Here is a 25,032-nt window from a genome sequence, read left to right as displayed (position 1 = left end):
CGGGCCTAGACCCTGTAGCATTAGTTCAGCTCTCTGGACAATGAGTCAGTAATATTTCAAAAATATTAGCATCCCCTTATCTTGGGTTGTATCTTAAAAGTGTTGCAATTCAGAGGGAAGAAAGTGATACTTCCTGTACAGAGCCTTTGTCAGACATTGCCGGATTATTGCATTCAGTTTCTGTCCACCGTGGAACCGTAGGAAAGAAATTGTGGCCTTGGATGCGTTATAGTACCAGAACGATAACCAGGCTGAAAAGGTTAAAGTTTGTGGCCAGGTTGCAGAAATGTGGCTTAAATTTAGTTGAAAGATTATTTAATCAATGCAATTAAAATGAGTAAGGAATGCCATGGCATATATGGAGAAACTATTTCCTCTAGTGGGTAATTCATTAGTGGGTATGATTTTAAAATTAAAGCTGGGCATTTAGGAGAGAAGCCAGCAAATATTTTAAGGAGAAATTATTGTGAAAGTTTGGGAGTTATGCCCCACATAAAATCTGGGAATGATCAAACACTTATGACAGAAATCATTTGAACATTGTTAGGCAAGAGGATCAAGGGAGAGGGTAAATGAGATCAAGGTACAGATCAGCCATGATATAAATGAATCAGGAAATAGCTTTGAGGGCTGAATTGTTTACCCCATCCTATGCTTCTATGACTTAAAGTGAAATCACATCTTTCTGATATCAAAGCTGTAGTGTTAATATATTTTAACTATTAAGAAGTAACTCAATAAGTTAGATAAAGTCAACATTTCCTGAACTTTTACTTATGAATTCTAATTCCATAATAATAACTTCTCTGTATCTACCTACCTCACTAATTACCATCATGGTTTTAATGCATATGCTTAATCTTAATTCTCTCCAAAAGAACACATTTATCAGTCCCACATAACCGCTTTATAAAGTGGAATCTGTTGACACTAATTTTACTTTTATTCTGCTTACACAGAAGCCTGTGTCGCAATGGATGACAGCCGAATGACAATCATTGTAATTTTATTGGAACTTAATTGAGAGCCAACTATCAGTAAAGAACTCAGACAGGTGATGCTCCCTGCATTACAACACTTCCTACATTTCAAAGGTACTTGGCAGTAAAACATTATGGGAAGTGTTCTTAGCTTGATTATCTTAAAAGGGCATTGAGACCCCTTTGGAGTCTGTCGCTGTAATGTCAACATTATATATTATATTAAATAATTTTACAACTTAACCACAGTCCTCACACAGGAGAAATAGTAGAGTTCGGAATTAAGCCAAAGTAGATATTCTTTGTTCAAACAAGCACCAGAGTGTTGGCATTTCAACTTGTGGATCTCTGATCTTTAGTATCCGTTTAACAGCATCTTTAATGTGGTTAGCCGGTATAATAAAACATGAAAATTATAAACGTACACTTTTCCCTTTAAACTGCTGTAAGACACATTAAAGAATATTTTTAGAAAGCTCGATTATAGGAAAATAATTCAACCTAAATTTTCTTTTCCTTCTTGTTATTCACTTGTGGGACATGGCTACTGCTGGCTGGGTCAGCATTTATTCCCTGTCCCCATTGCCCTTGAGAAAGTGGTGGTGAGTTGCCTTCGTGAACTATGGCAGTCCATGTTCTGTAGGCAGACCCACAAGGCCCCTAGGGAGGGAAATCCAGGATTTTGATATAGAGACAATAAAGGAACGGCAATATATTTCCAAATTAGGATGACAAATGGGATTATGGTGGTTTTCCCATTTATTTGCTGCTCTTGTCCTTGTAGATGGAAAAAGAATGGGTTTGGAAGGTGCTGTATAAGGAATTTGAAAAATGTCCGCAGGGCATCTTACAGATAGCCTCTACTGCTGTTACTGACCATGGTATCACTCCGACCAGCAACGAGTTTGTCACCTGCTTCTCATTGATACCAGTTTTGTTCAGGATCCTTGGTGTCACATTTGTTCAAATGCAGCCTTGATGTCAAAGGCTGTCACTCGCACCTCACCTCTAAAATACAGCGTTTTTATCAATGTTTGAACCAAGGCTGTAATGAGGTCAGGAACTGAGTGGCCCTGGCAGAAGCCAAACTGGGCATGACGGAGCAGGCGATTGCTGAGTAGGCTCTGTTTAATACACTGTTGATGACACTTTCCACCACTTTACAGATGATCGACAGTTGACTGATGGACAGTAATTAGCCAGATTGGATTTGTCCAGCTTTTTATATACAGAACATACTTGGGCAATTATCCACGTTATCCTAACTGTACTAGAAGAGCCTGGCTAGGTGAGCAGCAAGTTCTGGAACACAAGTCTTCAGTACTATTGCTGGAATGTTGCCAATGCCCATAGCATTTACAATGCCTTCAACTATTTCTTGATATCACGTGGAGTGAATCAAGTTAGCTGAAGGCCAATATCTATAATGCTGGGGACCACCAGAGCAGGCTAAGATGGATCATCTACTTGGGACTTCTGGCTGAAGATTGCTGCGAATGCTTCAGCCTTGTCTTTTACATTGTTGTGTTGGGTTCTTCCATTGTTTTGGTTGGGGATAATTGTGAAGCCTCCTCTTCCAATCAGTTGTTTAATTCTCCACCACCATTCATGGCCGGAGGTGGCAGGACTGCAGAACTTAGATCTAATCTGTTAGTTGTGGGATACCTTAGTCCTTTCATTTTTGCAACCGAGGTGGATAAGTTCACACACACATGATATTTCATTAGCTATGTTTTAGCCATTTGTTGTCCAAGTCCTCTTGAAGCCTCCTTGCATGCTCCTCACAACATATCTAGCCACTCAATTTGACATCATCAAAAAATTTGAAAATATTATAATTGGTCCTTAATCTAAATCTTTTCAAAGGTTTTGAACATCTATGAACCTGGCAATGATCATTCCAACTATTTGCAGTCCCGAGAATGATCGATTAACTCCTACTAAGATAATAAAGTGTGAAGCTGGATGAGCACAGCAGGCCAAGCAGCATCTCAGGAGCACAAAAGCTGATGTTTCGGGCCTAGATCCAACTCCTACTGTTCGTTTTCTGTTTGTTAATCAATTCTTAACTCACACTTGTATATTACCCCAATCCCACAAGCCTCTTGTGGTTTATTAACCTCTTTTGTTGGCCTTATCAATAACCTACTGTGAATCCAAATTACACTGCAATCACTGGTTCTCTTTTATCTATGATATAAGTAACATCTTCAAAAAAACACAAACACGTTTGACAAACTGGATTTTCCTTTCATAAATCTATGTTGAGTCTGAATGTGTTTACCATTCTTTTCTGTGTCCATTTATTATATCCTTTATTACAGGTTCAAACATTTTCCCTACTATTGACATCAAGCTTACAGATTTGTAGTTCTCCATTCTTGAATTGTAGCAGTACAGTTACTACTTTTCAGTTTTCAGAAATCTCACCAGAATCTAAATGATTTTGAAAGATTACTACTAATGCATCCCTGGTCCAGTGGATTTATTCACCATCAATCCAGCTAACCTTTTTAGAACTACCACTTTATTAATACTAATTTATTTCACTTCCACAAATCCCGTGTTTGCCAAGTATTTCTGGGAGCTTTTTCATCTTTTTTATTAATACAAACAAGTAATTATTTAATTTCCTCACAATTTCCCTGTTCTCCAGTATAAATTTTCTTCTTTGCCTGTAATGGACCTAGTTTTGTTCTAGCTGATCTTTTTCTTTTCATGCATCGAAAGAAGCTTGTACTGTCTGCCTCTTTGTTTCTCACTAGCTTGCATTTATATTGGTTTTACTTCTTATGGTTTTCTTGATCCTCTTTTACTAGGCTCTGAATTGATGTCAGTCCTCAAGCTTAACACTTCTATTCTGGCATCCTTATAAGCAACATCCTATTATTTAATGCAACCTTTAAGTTCTTTCATTAGCCATTCTTGATTCAACATCCCCTTTGGACATTTGTGCCTCACGGGAATATTTTCTTTTAAATGTTGATGGAATAATGAGTGTTCTGAATGGGCCAGCTTTTATTGTCCATCTCCTAGTTGCCCTTGAAGAAAGTGATAGTAGGCTGCTGCAGTCCTTGAGCTGTCGGCATACTCACAATAATTTTTTTTTTATTCACAGGATGTAGGCACCACTGGCTTGGCCAGCAGTCATTGCCCATCCCTAATTGCCCAAAGGGTAGTTGAGAGTCAACCACATTGCTCTAGGTATGGAGTCACAAGTAGGCCAGACCAGGTAAGCGTGGCGGACTTCCTTCCCTGAAGAATATTAGTCTTCCAGCTGACAATGGCTTCATGGTCATTGTTCTTAAATTCAGATGTTTTTATTAATTGGTAGGATTCAAACAAGGGTCTCCAGGACGTTGGCTGAGTTTCTGGACTCATGGGCTAATTCTTTCTTTTTGTGCAGAAAATATGGCAGAGGTAGAATGTACAATAGCTTGTGAAAAGAAGTTGGATAAATATTTGAACAATATAAAATTAAGGCGGCAGGGGAAAATGTATTTATCTGAAACAAGTGGAGTGTTATACTACAGACCTAGCACACCTTCCACTGTATTATAAAATTCTACGCTTCCATATGATAGGAGTAAAAAACTAACAATACAAGAATTATCAATACCTGAAAAATGATTATTCCCACGTATTAGTATAACTGATTTGATGATGTTTGACAATTATGTTGAATAATTGTTTTAAATTACTTTGCCACAATATTTGGTTAATGACAGAACTGAAAATTAGAAGGATACTGTTGGTATAAAGTTTCAAATGAGGGTCAGTGGTTACACTCTTGTTGCAGCATTGTAAACCTGTGTGTTCAAATATCACTTGGGAGATTTGTGCATATAATCTTGGCTATCAATTTATTCCAGTATTCAGTGAATGCTCCACTTTAATGAAGGAATATGGAGTTATACACCCAAATTTTCTGACTGCATCAAGTTAATTGGCAGATGGAGGGAGAAATTTACAAAGCAACACTGATGAGTCTTTGCTTATAAGGATGCCAGAAAAAAAGTTTGGTAGACTAATTGAGCAGGCAAAACTGCAGTAGGTGCAAATTAATGCAGAAAGATGGGACACTATTGTTTTCAGACCTAAGAAAGAGTGATAAGAGTATTTGCTAAATGGTTACATTCTAGGAACTGTGAAGGAACAGAGAAACTGAGCAGTCCTACTACAAAAATCACGAAAATTTAATGGATTTAAAAGATAATGTAAAAATCTAATGGAATGTTGAACTTTATCTCAAAAAGTTGAATACAAAGCAATAAAAATTATATTAGCTGTGTAAAGTCTGCTGGCTCCATTCAGAATATTGAATTCAGTTCTAAAATACTGTACCTCAGGAACAATGCATTTGATTTGATTTGATTTGATTTGATTTTTTTATCGTTACATGTATCAAGCTACAGTGAAAAATATTGCTCTGCATGCTAACCAGGCAAATCTTACCTTACGTAAATACATCAGGGTAACAATATAGAATGCAGAATATAGTGTTACAGCCACAGAGAAGATGCAGAAAATAATCAACTATAATATATGAGAGATCTGTTCATCAGTCTGATAACAGCAGGGAAAGAGCTGTTCTTCATTCTGTTGGTATATGTTCTCAAATTTTTGTACCTTCTGCCTTTAGAAGGTGGAAGAGAGTAAATGTGGGGTGATCTTTGAGCAAGTATAGTCCAGGTTCATCAGAATGGAACACAGTTGAAAGGGTTAAATTATGAGCATTGGTCCTGATAATGTTCAATTGACAGTGCTGAAGGCCTCTGTTGCACACTAACCACATTCCAGCCAAACCATTACAATACAGCTACAAAGATAGTAGGAACTGCAGATGCTGGAGAATCTGGGATTTTAAGATTTAGAGCTGGATGAACACAGCAGGCCAAGCAACATCAGAGGATCAGGAAGGCTGACATTTTCGGCCTAGACCCTTCTTCAGAAGGGCCTCCATTTCTGAAGAAGGGTCTAGGCCCGAAACATCAGCCTTCCTGCTCCTCTGATGCTGCTTGGCCTGCTGTGTTCATCCAGCTCTACATCAATACGGGTACAAGACTGGTTTTTAACCCAACAAATTTAATGAAGTCCCAGGTACATCCTCCCCATAAAAAGGAGAACAAATCCTATCTACCAGCTTACCACCAGAACAGTCTAGTACCAAGCATCAACTGAGTACTTGAAGAGCTCAGTGACAAAGTAGTATTTGAAAAACTGTGCTATCAAAGATCTCCAGTAAAACTGAAATCAGTAGGAACTAGTGGAAAACTGAGTCATATTGGCCACAAAGGAAAATTCTGTGGTTGTTGGAGGGCAATTATCAAACCTGACAAAGTCATAACAGGACTATTTGTAATAAATATAAATGATTTGGAAGAAAATATAACTGGTCAGATTGGGAAGTTTGCAGGTGACACAAAGGTCAGTGGAATTGTGGGCAGTGATGAGGACCTTCAGGGGATACTGCAGAATATAGACTGGTTGGTGACTTGGGCAGAGAAATGGCAGATGGAGTTTAATCCGGAATAATGTGAGGTAATGCATTTTGGAAGGTCTAATCCAGATGGAAAATATCCAATAAATGGCAGAACCCCTTAAGAGTATCGATAGGCAGAGGGATCTGGGTGTACAGGTAGACAGGTCACTGAAAGTGACAATGTAGGTGGAGAAGGTATTCAACAAGGCATACGGCATCCTTGCCTTCATCAGCCGGGGCACTGAGTTTAAAAATTGGCAGGTAATGTTGCAGCTTTGTAGAACATTAATTAGGCCGCATTTGGAATATTGTGTTCAATTCTGGTCACCAAACTACCAGAAGGATATGGTGGCCTGATATGGAGAACATTAGCCATAAGGAGAGGTTAAAGAAACTTGGGTTGTTCTCACTGGAACAATGGAGGCTGACGGGTGACCTGATAGAGGTCTACAAAATTATGAAGGGCATGGACAGACTGGACAGTTAGAAGCTTTTTCCCAGGGTGGAAGAGTCAGTTACTAGGCGCCATAGTTTTAAAGTCCAAGGGGCAAGGTTTAGATGTGATGTGTGAGGCAAGTTTTTTTTACACATAGAGTGGTGGGAGCCTGGAAATCATTGCCGGGAAGATAGAGGAAGCAGATATGACAGTGACTTTTAAAGGGTTTCTTGACAAATGCAGGAATAGGATGGGAATAGAGGGATACGGTCCCTGGAAGGGTAGGGGATTTCATTTGTGACGGGCAGCATGTCGGTGCAGGCTTGGAGACCGAAGGGCATGTTCCTGTACTGTAATTTTCTTTGTTCTTTGACTGCCTCCAGGCTGGCCCTAGGGTTCAAACATCTCCAACTGCTGCATCGATGGCATTCCTTGCATCATAAAATGACAGGTGGGATTATCCAGTGATGATTGCATAGCGTTAGCTCTAACAAGAACTCTACATAATTAACATGTTTGCATCACCATGCAGCAAGACATGAGACAGAATTTTAAACTGAGGCAGTGACATTGGTGTTTAACTGTAAATCACCATTCATGACCGATGTGACATATCAGCAGTGCTTTGATCTCATCCATTGTTTGTGGGGAGTACCTAGCTCTCTCCATAGTATACTGCTCCTACTGTTGTAACTTAAGTTTGGCACATTTTGTTTTCAACATGCCTGGTGCTGCTCTTGGTATGCTACTTAAACAATTCTCTTTCAATTAGGGTTGATCTTTAGTCGCGTTGTATGAGGGACATACTGTACAAAGAGGTAACAGATTGAGGTCAAGTATATTTCCGATATTGTTGGTGGCTCAGATCATCTCAAGAATATTCAGTGTTGAGCCTCTGTAGTGCTTGGAATCTCTCTTATTTAACAAGCTGTTAAGCCACACAAAGTGACAGTAGATGTTCTCAGTATGAAGACAGGATTTTGTTTCCATGAGGATAGAACAGTTATCATTTCTCTAATACAATAAGACCATATGATGTCAGAGCAGAAGTAGGCCATTCAGTCATTCAAGTCTGCCTCATTATTCAATGGGATCATGGGTGATCTGGCAATCCAGGGGATGTGGGTTTTGCTGGCTGGACTAGCATTTATTGCCAAATCCTAGGTGCTCTTGGTGGTGAGCTGTCTTCTTAAACTGCTGCAGTCTATTTGGCGTGAATACATCCACAATGATTTTAAGTACTGAGTGAAGGAATGGCGATATATTTCCAAGTCAGAATAATGATTGGTTTGGACAGATGCACCTGTGGCAGGTAGATTTGGAAAGATGAGTTCAAGCAGATTTTTCCACTTCCTGGTTCCCTCTGCATTCTGGCAAAAATGGCCTTCAGCATAGTAAATGGAGGTATTGGTATGTAGGCATCGTCACTGGGTTAGTTATTAAGAAACACACACTAACGTTCTGGGGACATGGTTCGTAATGTCTTGTGACATTCAACTTCAACTAATAAATCTGGAAACAAAACCTCGTCTCAGTAATAGTAATAACCATTGATTGCTATAAAAACCCATATGAAGATTATAAATTTCATAATAATCTGCTTCACTAATACCCATCCGAAAAGCAATGTGTCATTCTTACTCATGCTGTGGCCTATATATGTGACTCTCGACCATCAGTAATATTAATGCCCTTTGAAACAGCCTAACAAACTACTCTTGTCAAACTACAATAACACTAACCATAAAGTTATAGGGATGTTCAGCATGGAAACAGACCCTTTGGTCCAATTTGTCCATGCTGATTAGATATCCTAAATTAATCCAGTCCCGTTTGTCAGCATTCGGCCTGTATCCCTCATTTCTTCCCATTCATATACCCACCCAGATACCTTTTAATGTTGTAATTGTACCAGCCTCTACCACTTCCTCTGGCAGCTCATTCCGTACACACACCAAGCTCTGCTTGAAAAAAAGTTGCCACTTAAGCCTCTTTTAAATCTTTTCCCTCTGACCTTAAACCTGTGACCTCTAGTTTGGACTCCCCTTGTCTATTTACCCTATCCATGCCCCTCATGCTTTTATAAACCTCTATTAAGGAAAATACAACGTCCTGATAAATCTCTGTACTCTTCATGCTTTAGGGCTCGGTGTTCTCGGTTGATAATAGTGCTAGCAAGAAACTCTCGGTGATGGGCTTCAAAGTTCCCTCACCTAGAATGTCTTCTGTGTCTTTGCCACACTCAATGCATCCTCCAGTTCCAAAGGAAATTGACTTCTGATGAAGGGTTTAGACCCGAAACGTCAGCTTTCCTGCTCCTCTGATGCTGCTTGGCCTGCTGTGTTCATCCAGCTCTACACCTTGTCGTCTCAGATTCTCCAGCATCTGCAGTTCCTACTATCTGTTTCCAAACTATGTTGCTTTCCCCTGAGCAAAATAGAATCCAAATTCTCCTGAACAGAAAGAAACTAATGCTGCTCAATGTTTACTTTGTTCATTCATAAAACTCTCTCAATGCGAACCAATTTCCTTTATCAACTCAGAATCTTTCTCTCACGTACTGATTTTTAAAAAAAAATCAATGCTCCAGACATGCTGGCAACTTAATCATTAAAACTCCCCATACACACACAGACCAAAGCTCACATGTCATGACTTTGAAATCCAAATTCTAAAACAAATCATATTAACTAGACATAAACCATACATTGTACATTACAAGTGGCATAGTCATGAGGGAGTTGACCTAGTGTTCTACATTGACTGATTTGCAAGACACTCCATGGCATATGAGTCAAAAATGGCAAGGAAACCTCCTGCAAATTAATACTTACCAAACCCTTAGCAGCCCCCAACTCTAAACATTAATTGGAGGATGCACTGAGTGTGGCAAAGACACAGAAGATATTCTGAGTGAGGAAACTTTGAAGTCCATCACTAAGAGTTTCTTGCTAACACCATTATCAGCAGAGGACACCAAGCCCATAAAGCATGAAGAATACAGAGGTTTATCAGGACGTTGTATGGGCTGGATTGTTTTAGTCACAAAGTGAGGCTGGATCGACTGGGGTTATTTTCCTTGAAGTCGAGGACACCAAGAGAGCACGTGATAGAGATGTATAAGATTATGAGGGATATAGACAGGAATAAATTGTGCCCAGGATCAATGATTGGGGAAGAGAAATAGGTTAATGTACAGGAGATTTAGACAGGATGTGAGGATTTTTTTTTCACTCAGTGGGTGGTAGGAATCTGGAACTCACTGTCTATAAGGGTGGTAGAAGCAGAAACCCTCATTACATTTAACAAGTATGTAGATGTACACTTGCAATGCCAGGTCGACAAAGCTATTGGTCAAGTGCTAGAAAGTAGAATTAGAATAGTTAGGTGGTTGCTTTTGACTGGTGTCAATGAGATGGGCCAAAAGGCCTTTGTCTGAGCAATAGAGGTCTGTATTCTATGACTATGACAACAGCTACTTGGTCTGCAGAATGTATATACTTGACCTTGGCCTCACTAACCCCCATTGCAGATGCACCTATCACTATCAGTATTAATAGGAGTAACCACTGCATAATACTTGTGGAAATGAGGATTCAATCTTGTGTGGCCCTGACATTGTGTTAACTGTGATAGATTTAAAACCAATCTAGCAACTGAAAGCTGGGCATCTATCAGGTGTTGTGGGTTATCATCAGTAGCAGACTTGCATTTATCCACAATCTGTAAACTTGTGACGCAGCACAATTCCCCACTCTACCATTGATATCAAGCCAGGAAATCAACTGTGGTTCGAGAAGAGTACAGCAGGGCACACCAGGTATACCTAAGAATGAGGTGTGTGAGCCTGGTGGTGGTACAACACAGAAATGCTTGCATGTTACACAGTGGAATCAGCAGACAATGGAAAGAGCTAAGTCATCTCACCACAAAGTGGGAGGAACATGCAGAAAACTAGAATCATTGCGAAACTGACTAGCACAGTGAACCTGAATGGGATTCAGGACTTAAGATTTTTCTGGCATACAGTTTATTCTGACTCGAAGTGGAGCCTGTCAGAGCAGCATCAGATCGACCCATGGCAAAGTGTGAATAGTAGCAGCAGAGTTTCCACATAAAACCCGAAAGCCAAGTCTCGATTGGGCTCAGTTAGATCAGCAGGTAAAGCACAACAAGAATCCCACCAGCATTCACAAAGGCTGGTGAAAGCAGCATCACTGCAAAACAGTGAGACGATTCTTAAGTAGAGGGCAAGTTTTTTAAAAATACACTTTAAAGTTGTGTTAAGGAAAAGCAAGCATTCTAGTTTCTTCTTAAAGAAAATCTAATGAATTTTCTACTTGGCTTAAATTTAGGGTAAGATGTATCTAAACTATGGCCATGTGTCACAGTCCTGTTTGTTACATGGTTTGCAGTCAATGGGCAATCGTTAATGCTCCTGACAGTCTGGATGACCACATCTGCATGAAGTTCCGTTGGTTTGGTTAATATATGCACTGGGTTTTGAAGCCTATGTGTCTACAGGAGGCACTGCTGCACTGCTGGGTCCTTTGCTATTTGTAGTGCATGGTAATAGTCTAGACATGAATATAGGACGTTTGCATACTAAGTTCACAAATGGCATGACAATTAGTGATTTAGTTAATAGTGAGGAGGAAAGTCTTAGATTACAGCATGATATCGACAAGCAGGTTATATGGTCAGAATAATAGCAAATGAAAATTAATCCTGAAAGTGAGGTGAGGCATTTTAGGAGGAATAACAAGGCAAAGGAGTTCATGATGAAGGGAAAGGCCCTAGGAAGTGCAGAAGAATCAGAGGGAGCTTGGCGTACAGATTTGCAGATCCTAGAAGGTAACTGACAGGTGGTTAAGAAGGCACATGGGATACTCGTCTTTGTTAGTTGAGACGTGGCATACAAGAGCAGAGACAGTAGGATAGCGCTGTACAAGACATTACATAGGTCAGTGCAGAGGACTGTTGTCACACTCTAGAATACAATTGAAGATATAGGATTGCAATAGAGAGGGTGCAGAGAAGATTCACTAATATTTTGCCTGGGATACAGCGTTTCTGCTATGAAGAGGGATTGACAGACTGGAGATAACAAGGTGTAGAGCTGGATGAACACAGTAGGCCAGGCAGCATCAGAGGAGCAGGAAAGCTGATGTTTCGGGCCTAGACCCTTCTTCAGAAATAGCCTTTTCTGAACAAACACATTGATTTGGAGCCAATCTACCATCCTCTGAGAAAAAGAACAGGGAATGACATCACCAACGCAGGAAATGACATCACCAATCCAAGGAAATCTAACCAGATAAATAGAAAGCAGGACATAACACCAGCGCTTCGTCGGAGGCTCACTGATGATGTTACCTAGAATGATGATGAAACGTCTGAAAACTAACCTTCCAGCTCAGCGAGCAATCTCACATCCAGGAAGAAACCTTTTGTTTTAGTAGAGGGATCAGTAACATAGACCGTGTATTTAAGGTAAAGGACAGGATGTTTAGAGGGAATTTTAGGAAAAATGTTTTCCCCAGAGGATGGTGGATACCTGGAACTCACTGCCTGAAAGGGTGGTAGAGGCAGGAACTATCACAACATTTTAGAAGTACATGGATGATCATTTGAAGTGCCATAGCATACAAGGCCAAGTACTAGAAAACGGGACTAGAATATAAAAAGATTCTTGATGGACATGATGGGCCAAAGGCACTTTTTCCATACTCTAAAATTCCGTGACTGCGTACAAAATCAGATCTAAGCTGTACAGTCCTGCCGGACTGATTGATTAATTTATTTATTGTCACATGTACCAAACTACAGTGAAACGGTTTGTTGTTTATGAGTGGTACAGGCAGATCATAATAAGCAAAGGAGGTACAGATCAAAAACACTTAGAGAGGCATACAGGTTATATTACACAGGACGAGCATAGGGTGTGTGCTCGGTGAGATCAACATGAACAAGATCAGTGTTTTTAGAGGCTAGAGAGAGTCCATTCAACAGTCTGGTAATGGCCCTGAGGAAGCTATTCCTGAACCTGCTCATGCATGTGTTCAGGCCTCGGTATCATCTGCCTGACAGAAGAGGTTGTAGGACGCCATTACTGGGACGTGTTGGGTCTTTCGTGATGTTGGCAGCCTTTCCACAGCAGTGAATCAAGCCTATGGGATGGTCTGGGCTGTGCACACCACATTCTGTAGTTTTTTTTGGAAGAGTCCTGGGCAGAGCAGTTGCCATACCAGGCTGCTATGCACCCGGACAGTATGCTTTCACATGGTGTGTCTGTAAAAGTTGCTGAGGGGCCTTATGGACATGCCAAATTTCCTGAGCCACCTGATGTAGAAGAGGCATTGTCGTGCCTTCTTGACTGTTGCATCTACGTAGGAAGTCCAGGACAGGTCGTCAGTTATAATCACTCCGAGGAACTTGATGCTCTTTGCCTTCTTAACCTCAGTTCCATTGATACAGATGGAGCCGTGTTTCCATCCTTTCTTTTTAAAGTCAACGATCAGTTCTTTAGTTTTGCCAACAGACAGATTGTTTTCATTGCACCACATCACCAAGCCTTCTAGCTCCCTTCTGTAGTTTGACTCGTTGTTAGATATCCGGCCCACTGTAGTGTCACCAGTGAACTTGGAGATAGTGTTCATTCCAAATTTAGCAACACAGTCATTGGTATACAGGAAGTACAGTAGGGGGCTCCAGTGTTGAGTGTTATTGAGGAGGAGGTACAATCTTCACTGATTGCAGTCTATGGGTCAGAAAGCTAAGGATCCAGCTGCAGACAGCAGACCTGACACCAGGGTCATGGAGTTTTGAGTTCAGTTTGGAGGGGATAATGGTGTTAAAGGCGGAGCTGTCGTCAATGAGCAGGAGTCTGACGTAGGTGTGTTTGACGTCCAGATGTTCCAGGCTTGAGTACAGGGCTGGAGATACAGCATCCTCTGTGGACCTGCAAATTGTACGGGATCGAGACAAGCTGGGAGACTGGAGTTGGTGTGGGCCATGACAGCCTCTCGAAGCACTTCATGATTATTGAGGTCAGAGTCATTGGGCGGTAGTCATTAAGGCAAGTTGCATGTGTTTTCTTAGGTACAGGGATGATGGTGCTGTTCTTGAAATAGGTGGGGGTTTCAGCTTGTAGGAGGGAGAGGTTGAAAATGTCGATAAGTATCTCTACCAGTTGGTCTGCACAGGATCCGAGTGCTCAGCCAGGACAGCATTTGGGCCCATTGTTTTCCTTGGGTTGACTCCCAGGAAGACCGATCGGGTGTCTGAAGCAGTGACGGAGGGAACATGTGGGCCGGGGCTGTTGGGTCAGGCATGGCAGCACCATTGGCAATCTGTTCAAACGTAGCACAGAAAGCATGGACTCCGTCAGGGAGGAATGTGTCTTTGTCTGACATCTTACACCGTTTTACTCTGTTTCCCGTAATGTTGTTTAGGCCTTGCAATAGGTGGCATGAATCTGTTTGGTAGGTTTGGGCCTCTAACTTGGTCCGGTACTGCCTCTTAACATCCCTGATGGCTTTGTGGAGGTCAGGTCTGGATTTTCCATTTTGGTCCAGGGCCACCTGGCTTGAATATTGCATGTCTGGTCTTCAGTAGGGAGTGGATTTCCTGGCTGACCCAAGGCTTGTGGTTTGGGGAGCACTGGGACTGACTTCCTTTGTAGGCAGTCCTTCACACATTTGCTAATGAAGCCCACGACTGTGGTGGCATACTCATCTAGGGTTTCCGCTGAACACTTGAACGTAGTCTAGTCCACCAATTCCAAGCAGTCCCGGAGACAGTCTTCCACTGACTCGGCCCAACACTGTACTTCTTTTTGTGAAGGATTCTCCCATTTCAGATTCTGCTTATAATCTGGGACAAGTAACACAGCGCCGTGATCTGATTTTCCAAAGTGAGAGTGGGGAATTGAGTGGTAGGTGTCTTTGATGGTTATTTTAGCAATGGCCCAGAATGTTTGGTCTATTGGTGAGGCAGGAGATGTGTTGATGGTATTTTGGCATCACCTGCTTGAGGTTGGCCTTGGGGAATTTTCTCTCTAGAGTATTTGTGGCAGTGTAAATCTCGTCTAGAACATTCTTCACATCTGCATGGGGTGGTAAGTAGACTGCAGTCAGGATGGCGGAGGTGAACTCTCGTGGTAATTGGTAGGGATGGCATTTTACTGTAAGATATTCTAAGTCCAGGGAGAAATGGCCTGCCAGGGTCGCTACATCAGTGCACCAGGTGGCATTGGTCAGGAAGCATACTCATCACCCTTCGCCTTACCCGAGGACACTGTGCAATCCAAGTAGTGAATGGAGAACCCGTCAGCTTATAGGGTGCAGTCTAGAATGGCAGGGGTGAGCCAAGTCTCCGTGAAACAGAGCACACAACAGTCTCTCAGTTCCCTTTACTAGGTAAGTCTAGATCTAAGTTCGTCCATGTTGTTGTTGATACTCTGGGCATTTGCCAGGAGTATAGAGAGTGGAGTCTTGTAACCACGTAGTTTCAACCTTACTCTCAGGACAGCACATTTTTCGTGTTTCCTTGTAAGTTTCCTCCATCTCAACAGTTCTGGGATACGGGGCTGCGAGTCTGCTGCTCCGAAAAGGTGAGTGTGTCGGGTCCTGTCGGTACGTAATCCAGTCATAATACATGATTAAACAATTAACTAGAGGAGGAAATTCCACAAGCATCCACATCCTCGACGATGAAGGAGCCCAACGTATCAATGCAAAAGACAAGGCTTTAACATTGGCATGGAGATGCTTCAGTGTGATTTGCACAAGCTGAATGAGCAGGTAAGTGCATGGCAGACGCATTATAACTGGGATAAATGTGAGGTTACCCACTTTGGTAGCAAAAAGAGGCAGGAAGCTTATTATCTGAATGGTTATAAATTGAGAGAGAGAGGAATCTACAATGAGACTTGATTCTCCTCAAACACACCAGTTGCTGAATGTAAGCATGCAAGTGCAGCATGAGGTAATGAAGGCAAATAATGAATAGGTTGGCCTTCATAGGGCAAGGATTCAAATACATGAGCAGAGATGAGCAATTATAAAGGACCTTGGTGAGACCACACCTGACATATTGTGTGCAGTTTTTGTCTCCTTACCAGAAGAAGGAAGTGCAGCAAAGGTTTACCAGATTGTTTCTTTGGCTGGCAGGATTGATGCATGAGGAACAGTTGAATTGGTTAGGAATATAATCACCAGAGTTTAGAAGAATGAGGGGGGCTGGTGGGTGGAGATGACAGAGAAACATATAAAATTATACCAGGACTAGACAGGGTAGATGCAGAAAGGATGTTCCTGATAGTGTGAGTTCAGATCCATAAGTCGCAGTCTAAGGATAAGTTGTAAAGCATTTAGGATTGAGATGAGGAGAAATTTCTTCACCCAGAGAGTAGTGAGCATGTGGAATTTGCAACCAGAGAAAGCAGTCAAGTCCAAAACATTGTATGATTTCAAGAAGAAGTTGGACATAACACTTTGAGCTAAAGGATGAAGGCAAATGGGGGAAAAGTGGAAACCGGGTACAGAGTTAGATGATCAGCCATGACCATAATGAATGGTGGAGCTGGTTTGAAGGGCTGATTGGCCTAGTCCTGCTTCTGTTTCTAAGTTCTTACGTTTCTACTTACAACCATCTTCAGGAAGATTAGATCAATAGATGATTCAACTTGGCTTCCTCTTGAAGTCCCCAGTATCATAAATGCTGGTCTCCAGCCAATTCAGTCACTCCATGTGTTATCAAAAAAATGGTGAGAGACATTGAATACTGCAACACTGACAACTTTCCAGTCAATACTGCTGGACATGTGGTCCAGAACGAGCTGTAACCCTAATCAAGCTATTTCCGTAAAAACTACAGCACAGGCATATACCCTAATTTCCTGTGTATGTCCTGTCCACACAAAAAGGACAAATCCAACCTGGCCAATTACTGATCCATCATTCTACTCTTGAACATCAACAGTGATGAAAGGGGTCATCAAAAGTGGCATCAAACCACACACTCATAAACAGTAACCTGCTCACTAATGCTCATTATGCATTCTTTCTAGTCATCAGTTTGTGATCTCATTACAGCCTTGTTCCGAATATGGATAAAAGAGCAAAACTACAGAGGAGAGGTGAGAGTGACTGTCCTTGACATCCAAAAATGCAACAAGGACTGAAGTCAAAGGGAATCGGGAGAAATTCTCTAATGATTGGAGTCATACCTAGCACAAAAGTAAGATGATTATGATTGTTGGTTGTCAATCTTCTCAGTCTCAGGAATTCCACAGGATAGTGTCCTTTGCTCAAACATTTTCATTGCTTCATTAATGGCATTCATTCTATCATAGGTTGGAGGAGGGACTGTTCACTGATTAATACACAATATTCAGCACTATTCAACAGTTCTCAGATATTGAGGTTGTCCTTGTCCAAAAGCTTCAAGACATAGATAACATTCAGGTTTTGGTTAATAAGTGGTTAGTAATGTCCACACCACACAAGTATCAGGTAATGAACATCTATAACAAGAATAAACCTAATCATCTCCCTTTGATCTTGAATGGCATTAACATCACTGAATCCATGACTATCAACATCCTGGGGTTACCATTACGCAGAAACTAACTTGACTTGCCAAGCTGTAGAAATAAAAGCAAATCAGACTGGGAATTCTGCAAGGAATAACTCATTTCCTGCCTCCCTAAAGATCTCCTGTCATATACAAAGCTCAAGTCAGAACTGTTAGAGAACACTTGCTCGGATGATCACTGCCTCCATTAAGCAGCTCAAAACTGTTCAAGGCAAAATACCCATTTGAAACATAGAAAATTGAAACATAGGAGCAGGAGTAGGGCTATTTGTCCCTTTGAGCCTGCTCCATCATTTAACAAGACAACGATTGAACATTCAACTCAGCACCCTGCTCTTGTTTTCTCCCCAAAATCTTTGATCCTTTTAGCCCTAAGAACTATACCTAACCACTTCTTGATAAACATTTAATGATGTGGCCTCAACCACATTTTGCAGCAGAGAATTCCATAGCATCACTTATCCACGCCTCAGCTCTAAATGGTCTGCCTTGTAACCTTCTACTGTTTGAATGGCAGTTCATCCACCACCTTAAACATTCACTCTCTGTTAGTACTTGATTATTCACATTGTTAAATTTGTATGACCATATTCAGTAAAAGGGACATCTGTAACACTGGGGGTGTGGAATGAGTTGTAAGAACAAGTAGCCAATAAACTTTCTCCACAAAGAAAGCGGTCTTGGTTTTCTGATTCACTGACTGGTTTGGATTGAGATTAACAATTCCTCCGCTACCAGCGAATGGTGGCAGCATGGTGTAACACAAACAATAATCATTTCTGAAACTCGCCAAGGTTCCTTCAACAACAAGGTTCCTTCCTTCTGAATCTGCAAGCACTGCCATCAAGAAGGAAAAGGTAGGGGATACATGGGAACACCCGCAAGCTCCCCTTCAGACTCACATCATCCTGATTTAGAACTATTTAGTTATTTCTACAACATTACAAGGTCCATTCACTTATTGGATCTCCCAGTGCCTCAAATGTGTGTAAGTGTATTCTTGAACAAGTAAGAAATGGTTTTGTCTGTTGGAGAGAGTCGAACTCCAAAGTTTGTTTCATTTCTTCATACACTACTGCACAGAACCAAACTGCTTAAGTGGCTATGTATATACGAATATTTTTATGAACAAAGTATATTTTTGAAATTTAAAAAAAAGTCACTAACTCCCTGCTTAAATGACAAAGAGTCTACTTACACTCCACATACTGCTGCAGGTCAAAAACATCACCAGCATTTTCTCAAGAGCAATTTCGGGATTGGCAATAAGTGCTGACTTAGCCAGTGAAGGTCACATTATGTAAACAACTAAGTTAAACAAAACTCAGCCAACTTAGTCAACAGTGGTGCTACCAAGCCATTCATAACGATAGACATTCTGCACCTTTCTATCCTTAGTGCTTCTTCCAAGTGATGTTCAAAATGGAAAAGCATTGATGCATCCTGTGGTAGGGTGGGAGGTGGAAATCAACAAGTTTCCTTGTTCATGTTTGATCTGGGGCTTCAAAGGTCTGAAGTTGATATTTAAGAGCCACAAGGTAAGTTCTTCTTTTCAGTCTCTGTGCCTCCACTTGCCATGGATCTGTCTTATTGATGGGACAGAACACATTTACAGCTGGTAATGGAATAGTGTGCAACATTAGCTGAAAGTTCAGTTTTAGTCAGTATGAATGTGTCAGGCTGTCATTTGACAAGCATTCCCAATTTTAGCAGAATCTCCCAGATGTTAGCAATGACTCTCCTGGGCTGATGCACCTTTGCCATGTCCTATGACCAGTCTCATATTCTTGTTAGGGCTTTTTGCATCAATTTGATATAACAGGGCAGATTGCCAGGACAGTTAAGGGTCAACCAGATAACAATTAGTCTGGAGTCATTTGTAAGACAAATAGGGTGAAGACAGCAGACTTCCTGTCCTAAAGTGAACCGGATAGGTTTTTTACAACAATCCATTGCTTTCATGGTCACCATGACTGATACTAGTATTTTAATTCCAGATTTTCTTTGATCAACTGAATTTAACTTTCCCAATCAGCCCGGTAGAATCTGAATTCATGTATCTGCATCAAGAATCCAGGTCTCCTAGTTTAACTTAAATGGAAAAGGTGGGAAATATTCAAATCAGGCAGCATCGTGTAATGTATCACAAATTTTAGGTCAATAAAAACCTCTCACTGTAAAGAAATGTCCTGTGGGTCTAAGAGCAGTATATTAAATGAAAATTCTTAGATGACCAGATATGGTACAGAACTAGTTGGTTCTAGTCCCTGTGTGATTATGGAAATATCAGTGTGAAAGGAAACCAGTCAAGGTACAGCAATCATGCTTCTTGTTGGACAAAGGTGAAACACTTTTACTTCCCTAAATGATTTATATAGCAGAGTAAGGGTCAAATAGAGCTTCCTAACCAAAACACAATCACTGGCAGAGTTCAAGAGTCAAATCATAGAATTTCATCTGTGCAAATTCACACAGTCAGGAACACAGATTGACCACAATCACAGAGCCACCACCAACACAGACCCACATACTCACAGAGACACAGAGCCACCACCGACACACACTCACAGAGACACAGAGCCACCACTGACACAAACCCACTTACTCACAGAGACAGAGCCAAGTCACAGACCAACAGATCCATCACAGACACACACCCATATATAGAATTGCCACAGTCTCATAGTCACAGGTCCAAAGTAACACAGGCACGTACTGTCACTCAGCAACGTAGAACACAATTTTTCGAAAGTTTAGATTAGCCTGACTACAAGACGAAAATCAGAAAGTAGCAAACCACCTTTAGTCCCGCATTTCACTCCAGCCGAGTGAATCCAACGATAATTACACTTAATATTTGAAAGTGTGAAAAGATCCAATTGTTCCAAACGGAGTCAGCGCACATAACGTGGAATTGCACGGACCCACCCTGATCCGGGGCGTAATACGGAGTTGCTATGTTTACATTTGCAGCATTTAACAAGAGTTTTGCTTTTACTTACGGCGACCAGCGGCTCAGCAATTCCCAAAACGACAAGAGGGGAGATAGGGGATAAGATCCCTGCCAATTCGGCAGTGGGAGCGGAAGAGATTCCTGGTTCATACAACAGCGACGTGGGTTAATGATTCACCCAGCAAGACAAAGTTAAAATCAGAGTTCGTTCAAAGTGTTGAGTGTTCTCTCCGTCCATCCCAACACATTGATAGGGGAAACATTACAGAACTCGACACGTTTATGCGGCTGCCCCAAAATCAAACAAAGAGAGAAAAGAAATACCTTCTGGAGAGGGAGCAAGCTCCTCAGAAACAGACCAAGTGCCCAGACATAAACAAATGATGCCGCTTTACTGCGTGTTGTTGTCTCACCATTACAGGTGTCCGGTGCAAAGGTAACTTGATAACTCTTTCCGTGACGCCCATCTGTCGAACATTTTTTTAAGGTTATAAAAAAAATGAACAAATATTTTCTCTTTCTCGAAAACCTGAATACCTCACATCCACTAGTATTCCACATTCAAGAAAGAAACCTGCCCCTTTAACACATGAAGTGGGAGCAAGACTAGGCCCGCAGCTCTGTTATTCAGTGGGATCACTGTCCCTTTTTTATCCCCAGCATTTTTTTTGACTCATTCTCAAGGATATGGATGTCACTGGCGTGGCCAGTGCTCTTCTTTAATTGCCTAAAAAGCAGTTAAGACTCAACCATACCGCTGTGGGACTGGCCAAGCCAGGTATTGACCATAGTCTCCATCCCTCAAGGACATTTGTGAGCCAGATGGTCATCATCAGACTTTTATTTCCAGGTGGCTTATTGAATTCAGATTCCACAATCTACCATGATGGGATTCAAACCCAGGTCCCCAGACATTACCTGTGGCAGCATCTCTGGATTGATAGGCTATCGCCTTCTCTGTTAAAAACTTGCTGGTCTCTGTTTTCAATGAGTATCTTCAGCCATCTGCTTCTCAACTGAGGCCTAAATGACTCACCCCTTATTCAGAAATCATAAGTCCTAGTCATTTCGTTTTTTGAGTGTTACTTTTTAATGGTGGTTACTTTAAAGAAGGAGGGCTTTGAATTACCAACATTTTTCATAACCTCAAGACATCTGTAAACATGTAATGGAAAGAATGCAGCAGGTTGAACTGGCACACACCATTCTCCCACAAAGCAAGGTTTTAAAGTGTTATGCCCAGGTAATCTAGATTAGTGATGCTGGTTAAGGGCTAACAATTAGTCAGAACACCAAGGCAAGTCAGCTGCATTTCTTCAAATAATGACTTGGGATCTTTCACATCTACATAAACCCAGCCTCCTAACATCTCATCTAAAAGACCTTGCCTCCAACAAAACAGTAATATAATAGTGTGTCGGCCTGGATTGTGCTCAAATCTCCAATTCACAAGACCAAAATGTGAACATTCATTATTCACAATCAAAACCAAAGAGAAGACAGAGTTAAGTCTTGTGAAGAAGGTTCACCTGATTAGAGACATTAACTTTCTTTCACAGATGCTGCCGGACCTTCTGAGTTTCTCCAGCAATCCCCATATTTGTTTGTTGCAGATGTCCAGGATTCACAGTTCCTTGTTTTATCCTATATATGTGATATATGCATTTGTAGAGTAATCAGTATTCTACGTTTGCATGGCTCAGATCAGGAAATCATCATTGAGACAGGCGAAAGATTTTCCCTTGGGTTTTCAAGACAGTCATTTGGGAATGGATCAGAAATCTTTTCACTTAGGGCTGTGAATCTTTGGTTTTCTCTACCCCAGAGACCTATGAATGTTCAGTCATAAAATACATTGAAGAGAAGGAATTTGTACTCTAAAACAATCAAGGGACATGGGAACCAGGCAGGAGACTGGAATTGAGATGAAGTATCATCCATGATCTGATTAAGTCATGAAATGATCCAGTAAATACTGTTTCTACTTCTTTGTGCCCAAAGGAAGAACTTTAATTAAAATTTAAAATAGAAAATCCTTCTGTAGAAGCAGTTTTTCTTTATGAAAAGAAGCGCCTCTAACACTGACATCTAACACTACAACTAGTAAAGATAGAAATTTCTGGAAATTTAAGGTCACTGAAGAATTTATAAACATATTTACATAAACATTCTGAAAGGAGAAAGAATAATAGTTGTTTTTGTAAGGAAACTTGCTTTGGATCAGGGAAAATTTATATTAGATCTTTGTGAATGATGGGAAACTCTACCCAGAATCAAAGGCCTAAACACCTAAAGCTCAAAACTAGATACAACTTAAAAAGATATATTTTCTTGATATCACCAAGGCCAATGAAACCAAAGTTTGTAACATCACCCAGCATGTGAAACCAGATAGATGGAACCACAGCTTGCCTTTTTTTGTTCAAGGGATATTTTTCCTACCAAACAACACGAGTCTTTCATGTTTAAAAAAGACTTGTTTCAGTGTTTGTCTCTGTACGTTGACAGGTCTGTCATTTCATCCCATTCAACAGTACCATGTCCTGCCTTGGGCTATCAAGCCTAGCTCCATTTTGTAAAATGCACAGGTTGACAGACATATATCCCAGCCCAGCGACATAGGGTGATGGCGCACAATATTTCCCGTCCCTCAAGGCAGAAGCTATTTCTTTCAATCCTCCTCCTTGCCGTTTCCTGCCGCTGCAATTCTGTCGACCCTCTGGAAAATAAGTACCGGGAGAGAGAAAAGAAAAAGACGCTGAGTGTGGACTGTTGGTGCTGCTGCTGAGAGTCTGACAGGCATGCAAAGAAGGTTAAGGCACAGATAGGGGACTGAACTGCCCGCATCGTGATTTTCTCACTTTTGGCTTTACTAATGAGGCAGGAACTTTTTCTTCATGGGGGCTTGGATTAAAAAAAACACGCAAGCACGAATCTATCTCAAGCTTGTCGTAACACGTGCATCCGGAGTGGGAAAGGCACAGAGTGGATAGTTCAGTCTGAGACGCTGATTAGATTTCTCAGCGGGTTGGTTTGGAGCGCCTGGGAAGGGAAACCTGCAAATCTTTAGCATCGGAGATAATGGGAACTGCAGATGCTGGAGATTCCAAGATAATAAAATGTGAGGCTGGATGAACACAGCAGGCCAAGCAGCATCTCAGGAGCACAAAAGCTGACGTTTCGGGCCGAGACCCTTCATCAGAGAGGGGGATGGGGGGAGGGAACTGGAATAAATAGGGAGAGAGGGGGAGGCGGACCGAAGATGGAGAGTAAAGAAGATAGGTGGAGAGAGTGTAGGTGGGGAGGTAGGAGGGGATAGGTCAGTCCAGGGAAGACCGACAGGTCAAGGAGGTGGGATGAGGTTAGTAGGTAGCTGGGGGTGCGGCTTGGGGTGGGAGGAAGGGATGGGTGAGAGGAAGAACCGGTTAGGGAGGCAGAGACAGGTTGGACTGGTTTTGGGATGCAGTGGGTGGGGGGGAAGAGCTGGTCTGGTTAGCATCGGCCTTGTAGAGGGGGGGGGACGGTGAATCCCTTTAGCATGAGCAACTCTGTTATTTAATTATTTAAATTGCTCTTTGGCTACTACTTTAACCCTGGATTTAGACCTTTAGCTAAATCCTGGGTTCTTGGAACTGGACAGTGAAGTTAAAATGAAAGGACAGTGGGACTTAATGGGCCTGGGCAGCCAAATGGACTGGATTTATTTTAAATACTGAGGTCTGGTATTGGCTCCTTGACCAAGTAAAAGACCTTTGCTCAAGGTCTTTTGCTGTAAGCATAAGTGTGCTTTCCGTCGATTTCCAACACTGCAGGTCACTTCTAGGAGTTTCTAGCCTCTTATTTCATAGGACTCCATTATGCAGTGGTCCCTTGGACCACAGATGGGGAACAGGAGGAACAGTGGCAACATCAACAATAAAAACGGAAAGAACTGGAGAAACTCCGCACCTCTGGCAGCATCTGTGGAGGAACACTAACTCTGCTCTCCCTCCCTTTACAGATCCTACCAGGCCTGCTGAGTTTCTCCATCGCTGTTAGCTTTTCTTTTGAATTTCCAGCATCCACCATATTTTGCTTTTAGATATTTTCGAATCAACCTGTTCAGAGATGTTTTTACACCCACTGCAGCAGATGGAACTTGAACCCAGGTCTGCTGGCTCAGCGGTGGGGATATTGCCACTGCACTACAATAGTTCCATGTATTTTGCTTTTATAATTATAGCAGCAACTTCCTTCTTAACCATCTGCTGGTCTAAGACCAAGAAAATGAGTAATTAATCTCTCATTCTTCTGAACCCCAGAGAATGCAAGCCAAGATTACTCAAGTTCTCTTACTAGAATAATACCTCACCACAGGAACCAATCCTCCTATCCTTGGGACCATTCTCATGAACTTTTGTTGCCTTTACTGGAGGACAAATAAATGCTTCCTTATAAAGGGACTGTGTCAGATGGGAATGTTTAGTACTTCAGCAGAGAGAGAAAGATGGGTGCACCCATACAGCAAGAAGTGGAAGAGGAAATATGCAAGGCATTGAGGGAGTTTGTAATCAACTGTGTCTTGTCACTCATTTTTCCTGCC

At 41.5% G+C, this 25,032-nt stretch overlaps 1 protein-coding gene across 4 annotated transcripts in view; it reads right to left on the bottom strand.

Annotated features, from left to right (window-relative positions):
• LOC125458319 (protein Shroom1-like) overlaps positions 1-20,871 on the bottom strand; it is a 74,885-nt gene extending 54,014 nt beyond the window's left edge. For 3 of the 4 annotated variants that reach the window (XM_059650611.1, XM_048543511.1, XM_048543513.1), the window contains exon 1: positions 20,500-20,595. The gene's annotated coding sequence lies outside the window, so the exon portion shown is untranslated. Of the gene's footprint in view, positions 1-20,499; positions 20,596-20,774 lie in introns of those variants that run through there. The other variant, XM_048543512.1, reaches the window with a different exon arrangement.
• Between the last annotated feature and the right edge of the window lie 4,161 nt (positions 20,872-25,032).

This window comes from Stegostoma tigrinum, chromosome 13, assembly GCF_030684315.1.
Source record: "Stegostoma tigrinum isolate sSteTig4 chromosome 13, sSteTig4.hap1, whole genome shotgun sequence".
Taxonomy (NCBI): Eukaryota; Metazoa; Chordata; class Chondrichthyes; order Orectolobiformes; family Stegostomatidae; genus Stegostoma; species Stegostoma tigrinum.
The sequence above is the reverse complement of the archived record's forward strand: the minus strand, read 5'-3'. Positions and strand labels throughout refer to the sequence as shown.